The sequence below is a fragment of the Centruroides vittatus genome, unplaced genomic scaffold, assembly GCF_030686945.1.
Source record: "Centruroides vittatus isolate TY-2023 unplaced genomic scaffold, ASM3068694v2 contig_545, whole genome shotgun sequence".
NCBI classification, from domain to species: Eukaryota; Metazoa; Arthropoda; class Arachnida; order Scorpiones; family Buthidae; genus Centruroides; species Centruroides vittatus.
The window spans coordinates 1,065,173-1,073,529 of NW_027122321.1; the positions used below are offsets into that span (position 1 = coordinate 1,065,173).

The window sequence follows — 8,357 nt, forward strand, 5'->3', positions numbered from 1 at the left end:
ACTGTGCATAAATTTAATTGGTAAACACCTTCTCTCAGAGAAAATTTTCATTCTGCATTGCCAGAAGTAATTTGTAATGTAGACTTAATAAGTACGACAATTTTATTTGTATCAGATTGTAATGGACTTATAAGGAAAAATAGGAGAAATATTAACAGCGATCGTCAATTCGAAATCAATTCTGGAATAGCTATAGGGAATGAACCAAATGGAAAAGGTGTATCGTTGGTTTAGCAGTATGATCGTCTTCTCGATCCCGATTTCAACTCGTGGACAGTCCTTATTTTATCCAGCGATGCACAGTAGAGTACGAATATGAAAATAATAGTCGAAAGTCGAATTTTTAAAATGCCATAGAGTCACGATTTAATTACTGTTTGAAACTCGACAATAAGAGATTTATTAATCACCACTATTCATAATTGGCAGCTGATGTTATATATTTCTCCAAAACTGTTTAAAGAATAGTTTTGGAGAAATAATATGAAATGTAATATCCAATCGAATTTATGACCAAGATTTAAGTGATTGACTTAAATCACTTAGGTCTTGGTTATAATTTCGATTGAAGTTTGTTTCTGTTATAAAATTATGTGCCTATGTAGTGTTACTAATTAGTAGTAATCACTTAACATTGACTTGATTCAGGACTGTAATTAGATTATTATTTTATAGACCGTAACTTTTCAAACTTATTTCAAAAATTTTAAATTAAAATTTTTATTTTAGAAGCTATATCTTTCATTATTATTAACTTTTTATTTTAATTTATACTGGACTTTCAAGCTAATTCAAGCTGAATTTTATATCAGACTAAAATCCTAGTCTAGCTAAGTTTTACTTTCAACAATATATCTGCTGATAAAACGGTTTCAATTTTTATACTAGTTTTATTCACAGAATATATTGTATGTCAGTAGTTTCACACTTTGAGGACTTAGTTTTTAGGTTTCATTTTTACGGCATTTATTTTAGGCGATCGTAATTCATATTTTTAATATCATGAATTTATAACTATAAACAAAATTCTCAGACTTAGGCATTAGCGGATTATGAGGTACGTATATTTTTGTAGGTAGCAATAAACCCAATAGTTACACTTCTATTACACTTTACAATTCTATTACACTTTAATTAGAAGAAATTGCAGATTTATTAAATATGTATAAACAGGCGAACTCAAAATAACTTTTATTTTAATTTATACTGGACTTTCAAGCTAATTCAAGCTGAATTTTATATCAGACTAAAATCCTAGTCTAGCTAAGTTTTACTTTCAACAATATATCTGCTGATAAAACGGTTTCAATTTTTATACTAGTTTTATTCACAGAATATATTGTATGTCAGTAGTTTCACACTTTGAGGACTTAGTTTTTAGGTTTCATTTTTACGGCATTTATTTCAGGCCATTGTACCCGTAATACGATAATGGTTTCGTGTTCGAATTTTGTTTATATTCTTACAATGATTATACAACCTTCCTTCTTTAAACTTTTTATTTGGTCGAAGAAAACTTCGTTGCATAATCTGGTTCGATTTTATTTTTCTCGCTTAGATAATTTTTCAAGCTGCTTCATTACTTGATTGATTTGGCGTACTCGATGACATTCAAATAAAACTGAAATGTCAGTTACCTTCGGATAAGTTTTGAAACAATTGCACTACCAACGATACTCACCACAAACAAGTAAGTAATGAAATCCTGTGTCAACAAACTTTTTTACATCAAGCAATATCTGTACTGTACAAAGAAAATGAGACTACTCTAATTTGAAACTGACGATTCATTCAAAATTTTCATAAATTATAGTGTTATAAAAAATAAAATTATATGAAAAAACATTACAAAATTGTAATTGTAAAGAGACATCAATTCTTAAAATAATAACCCTTATTCAGATTAATTTTAACAGTAAAATTGAATCTGACGGTCATATTATAACAATTTCAAAACTTTCAGTAACTATGTAAAATTTTTTTCTATATGCTTATTACAAAGTGGCTTAAAATTTAAAATACACAAATAAAAAAATTATTTTTTTATATATACCGTTGCTAAAATTTTTTAAAACAATATCGAAATGAACGTCAGTATTGAATTATTTAATCGATATTTAATACACTTCACAAAAGTGAAATTGCAACACCATCAAGAAATGCGCCTAGCCACAAGCACATTGCAGGATCGGTAGAAATGGCAGAAATATGTAAATAATTAAAAGAACAAACAAATATATGAAACAGATACCTGTTTATTCAGTGATGAATATGGCCTATTTCCATGGGCATGGGCCATTCAGGCCTATATGGCGATTAATGATTGCTGAGGTATCCCTTGCCAAGCTGCGACCCCTGCGACGTGCATCTTATCTAAGATATAAGGCAGTGGTCTTCTGTGCATCTCACGTTGTAAGAAGTCTCACAGGTGTTCGATGGAAGAGAGATCCGACCCGGGAAAGATTGAATTTCATTTAGGCTGGTAAGAGTTCACCATGCGACGTGCAGTCGGGTCTTATCTTGCTGGAACACCGTGTCCGGTGCCGCTTGCACCAGTGGTCAAACCACGGACCCCACAAGTCGTGTGACGTACTGGTCCTCTGTCAGAGTACCAGAATCAGAGCTGTCCGCTGATTGAACATAAAGCTTCCCCAAACCATAATGCCCAGTGTCACGTGACGCTCGGTAAAAAGGCTGGCACGTAGCATTTTCCGGGAAACCGCCACACCCGTCTACGACCATCATTCCTCCACAGATAGAAGCGATATTCACCCGTAAACAATACTCGATACCATTTAGTGGTCCAGTTGCGATGACGACGACACCAGCCAGGCGTGCAGCCTTGCATAGCGCAGTTTACGGCACCCTGGTTGCCGCTTGCCGTGCCTGCAGCCCGACTTTATGCAACCTGTTGCGAATAGTTGAGTTGGACACAGATGCCCCCGTTGAAGGTGACAGGCGGCTTCGAATATCATGTGCCGTAGTAAACGAGTCCCGACGGGCCGTTCGGCGAATCTGCCGGTCTTTGCGCTCTGTTGTGCGCCGGTACGATCTATTCCCTCTTCGGCGTGTTCACAGATGTTCCTGCGTCCACCGTGTCACACATCACTAGATGGTACTCACGTCGTACCCAACACCCGAGGCAACTGCACACATCGACAGCCGAGGTCGTGCAGCTCCAGGATACGGTTTCGTTCCCCAGCCGTTAACTAGTAGTATTCGGCTCGTTGTCATCTCTGAGGCAATTTCTCCGATTCTTCAAATGTTTGGATGCCATCGACCTTCGCTGGTAGCATTTACGGCCCGAGACACTGTTGGTGTTTATAGCCCGAAACTGGGTACTACATGACCCGATATGTACGCAAACTTAATCACTTGCATATCTCTATCATCTCTACCGTCCTGGAATTTGCAAGTGTCTACGTGCATTGTTTCGTGGTTTTGCGATTTCACTTTTGAGGAGTGTAGTTAGAATTAATGAAAATTCGTTGACATTTTACAATTTCTTATAAGCATGTAAAAAATTTTAAAGGAAGTAAGAGCATTTATTTGTTTCTAAAATTGTCTTAAAACTAATTGAGTAATAATCCTCAAGATTACAATAGAAATCAACAAGAGGATCTCAGACAAACTTCTCGTTTTTTTCTCCAGGTTTTCTTCTGATATTAAAAATATAAGTCATTTGAATGTGTTTTTAAATTATTGCATCGATTCAATTATAATGAAATCGTAATCTATGATTAGTAAATTGCAAATTAGCAAATTAAAAATTACTTAACTTGCACAGGAGAAACCTTTTTGAACACTTTGCATAACATATGACTTAATTTAATAATACTTTTGCAATCTATTGTTTATAAAACATAAAACAAAAACACAAACTTTTACAGTAAACATTTTTTATTAATTAGATTAGCTCCTACAGCAGCACAAATATTTTTTTAAAATAGTGATCATGTTAATATTTAAAATATTAATTTCCTGTTTAATATGTATAAAGCTCTGCTACCAATCATCTGTTCCATATAATGAGTAAATACAGTATATTTAAAATATATTATAAATTTTATGACAAATTAAATTAAGTTATAAATTTCATTTCAGTACTGCCTTAAGTAATTCAAGTGTATTTAGAGTATTTAGTAAGTATGTGTTTATACAAATTAATTTTTAAGTTATCAAAGGTATAAAATGACTTTATTTATGCTTATATTTAATTACAGTGAATTATTTATTCAATTCAAGTGGAAAAAATGAAATAAATGAAACAGAATTTCAGGTAGAAAAGATATTAGGTATGTTGTTTTAATTAATGTTTTAAAATTATGTAATATAAATATACAAATTGATTGTTAATTATTAGAAATATATTTATTATTAAAATATTTTATTATTTTAAATATAACATTTCATAACATTTCTTTTCTTTAAGATAATAATACTAGACAGTATACAGTATTTACATTTTAGAATTAAACATTATTGAACGCAATTACATTCATAGAAAAAACAATTTAATTATAATTAATTTAGGAAAATTATTGTGTATAGATTTTTCAAGATAATTAGTCTAAAAAACTATAAATTAATATAACAGTTAATTAAAGTACCCCTATTCAATTATGTCTAGAGATATATTGATATTTAGCAATTTAAATGCAAAGGCTAGTTAAGGTCTTAGGCAGTTTAGACAATTTAAGCTTTTATTTAAGACCGCATTTTAGTGGCGTCAGACATGTACAATTTTACATACAGTACTTAGTCTTGTTTCAATGCTAACCGCGATCATCCATTATATTATACAAACTTACATATGAAGACCTGCATATTTATACCAAACTGATCTAGGTTCTCACACAACGTAAAATTGGGAGTGTTAAGCGATTACAAATATTCTGAAAGTTATATTCATCAAACCTATTCTTAAGCAATAACTTAAGTAATATTTACAAAATTCTAATTTACTTAACATTGTATTTTTTAATTTATTTAGATTGTGTAAAAGTTCCGAAAAGTAGCTATACTTTCTGTAATATTAAAAACTCAACTATGTAAGTAGGATACGTGTTTTATAAACTCTAGTTTTATAAGTTTAATTAAATCAAACTTTTTTAGGATATGCAATTCTACTTGTTTTTCAAATTTCCAATTTCAAGACGGTTCAAAGAACAAAATTTATAACTGCCATTTAAACGGATCCAATTGGATTTCATCTGATAAGGATCCCGGTCCATGCATTCTTTCTCATTAGTAGGCCTATAAAAACGTAACAGAAACAGAGAATAAAATAGAATATACGAAGAAATAAGAAAATTATTGTTCAATGAAGAAAATTTTATTATAATTACAATAATAAAAACTAAAAACTTAATTATATAAATATTAGTTTTTACTATATGTTTTATATATAAAATACACAATATACATAATAATACATATATAAATTACAATATAAAAATACACAAGATATTTAAATCAAGAATTAACTTTTCAACTTTATTGATAACTTTTAATTTTATCAGTTAGAAAATTAAAGTTAATATGTAAGAACTTTTGCTTTCTCAAGATATAAATATAAATAAAGAATATCACTTTTGTTTCTATTCTCTATTTGGAATAATTATATCTATTTGTTTCCTATTTATAAGTAAGCGTTACGCATATCTATAAGTAGGAACAATTGAATGATTTCATCGTATAGAAGTAAAAGAATCTCTTTTTTTAACAGGACTTTTCTTATTGATTGACTAAGTTTGTCGAATTTATAATGGCTTTCTAAGTAAGCACATATGCAAACTTGTAACCGAGCTATTTGTCTAAACTTTGTATTAAAAAAATAAACAATTCGATTAATTCGTCGTTTGTAAATATATTTGAAAATTATTGTAGTAAATATTTTAACCACGATTATTTAATTTATTATGTTATTATTTTATGTAAAAATAGCGCCGTTGTCTCTTAATTGCAAATTTAAAATTTTTATTTTTATGTTTAAAAAAGTTTTCAACACAACGTCTTTCTATTAGCATGCTTTTTAACAAAACGTATTTTGTTTTGTACGGAAAAAGCATTAATATACCTAATTTATGCTCCATATGTTAAAAGAACATAAACGCATGTAATTGAACAGTTATTCTACGCTAGGAACAAATGGTAATGAACAAAGCGAAGAGGATTGGACTTCAAATAAATTAATTTTACATTATTCTTTGTTTTGTAAACATAAAGACTGTCTATAAATTACGTAACGCAGATATGGATGGGTGGGTAAGTGTACAGATAATCGTTACGAAGCGTTACAGGGAAGTGGGGGTGTTTACAAAAACATTACGTAATATTAAGATTTCAACTATCGGATGAAAGAATAATTCATTTTTATATACTTTATATAAAGCTAATAGAGAACGCTGATTCCTTGATAATTTCCACAAATTTCTTTTTTTTCTATGTTGCTAAAAAATCTTTATCGAAATAGATAATTTATATTCTTAAATCCTGCCAGATGACTTCTTCCTGCTTATAACTTCCATTACGTCCCTTGTTTAATTAATAATAACTTTTATTTCATTGCTCTTTAAAAAAATCCGGCAACGAATTACTTAATTTTTCCCGGCAACGAATTACTTAATTTTTCCCGGCAACATTTAGTGGCGCCATCTGTTATTTTGTTTAAAAACTTTTTATATTTTTAACTATTATAAAATGGCAACAAGCTTAATTTTGAGGGTAGGGGTGAATTTTATAAAAAAAATTGTAAATGCTAATAACGAGTAAAATCGTCATTAAATCCGACTCTACTACAAATACACACGACTTTCATTATCTCTCCACCCCTCTACTTTTAATCACCAAAATTTAATAGCATCAATCCCCCTAATAAAAAAACATCTCTGCAAAATTTCAGAAATTTTTGACAAAAAGCACATTAAGCTTTAAACAAAGTAGACAAAATCGTGCCCCCCACACACACACTCACTAACATCCATACATACATTGTATTTTTCGACGTTCAAGGTGTCCTGAGTTCAAAAATGTAAAAATCATAGGGGGGGTTAGTTCTTGACTGATCGCCATACTTTCCCTGTTATAACAGCCAGGAAAGTAAAAATATAGGCCTACAAATTCAGACAGAATGTCATTTTTTAGCTGTTCTTACAAATATTTTAATAAATGCGGTACGATTATTCTCACAATATCATAAAACTATGCCAGGGAGAACGTATCACGTTTGCCGAACAGATGAAACTAGACAGGCGAACATTGAATGATTAAAGATTTAAATGCTCGATATTCGGCAAGTGCAGCATAGTGCATAAAAAGCCTGTATCTTTTTATGATGCATGAAGCCGGTGTTCTCGGTGAAGTTTAATAATTCTTTAGTCAATAAATCCATTTTTCTGAATTATTAATATTATAATTATGTATGAACTTTCTTTAAAGAAAATTGAGACTTATCTGTGGTTATAAAGTAATATTTTTATAACTAAATTTGGTTAAACGGAAGGGAAGGCGTTAGGAGAAAAATAAAAAGAGAGTAGAATACTACCGACCCTAAGCAGCTACTCCTTTAAGATTCAGGCTTCTTTCATTTATTTTAGTTTAAACCTTCTTACAACGTGATGTAGTTGCCATCCTCTGTCCTACATTGTCTCGACAGTCAGTGCATTATGGATTTCATGTGCCCTATTTCCCTTATTTATTGATTCATATATTATTATTTTCTTTCAAAATAATACAACTTATCCATGTTATTTTTAATATTTAAAATTAACAAATTTCATATTTTGGCTTTCTCCAAAAGGTAAGCCCTTATAAATTGTTTGGAAACAAGAAATTTTATTTACAGAAAATCCGAAATTCCAGAAGAAATTTCGGACTTTCTGTAAATAAAATTTCCAAAATTCCAATTTTGTTTCTCCTTTTTGAAAAAAGTCCAAAAAATTTACTGTATATAGTACTGTATATATTATACTGTACATATTAGAGGTGGAAAATTCAGAAAATTGGAATTTTTCGGAAATTTCTTCAGAAATTTCCGAAAAAATATATCATAGTGGCTATACAGTATACATACTTCTGGGCTTCTTGACCGATTTGAGAGAAAAATATTTTTAAAAGTTATTTCGATATCATGTATTTTTAAAATTGGATCAAAATTTAATTTTTACTTTGAAAATAAAAATGCCTTATTTAAATGAATTTATTCGTATAAATGAATGTACGACAGTACGACAGTATAACAGAATATCGTTTAAATAGTATGATACTGTTATACATGAAACATGAGATATTAAATAACATAGATTTTTCCGAAATAACAGAAAAGTTTGCTAAAGTTTTTCCTTTTTGAAAAAAGT

At 30.1% G+C, this 8,357-nt stretch overlaps 1 long non-coding RNA gene across 1 annotated transcript; it reads left to right on the top strand.

Annotated features, from left to right (window-relative positions):
- The first annotated feature begins 4,223 nt into the window (after positions 1–4,223).
- LOC136978521 (uncharacterized) lies at positions 4,224–5,275 on the top strand. Its single transcript, XR_010881238.1, has 3 exons — positions 4,224–4,295; positions 4,994–5,051; positions 5,116–5,275. It is a non-coding gene; the product is annotated as an uncharacterized lncRNA (long non-coding RNA).
- The last annotated feature ends 3,082 nt before the right edge of the window (positions 5,276–8,357 follow it).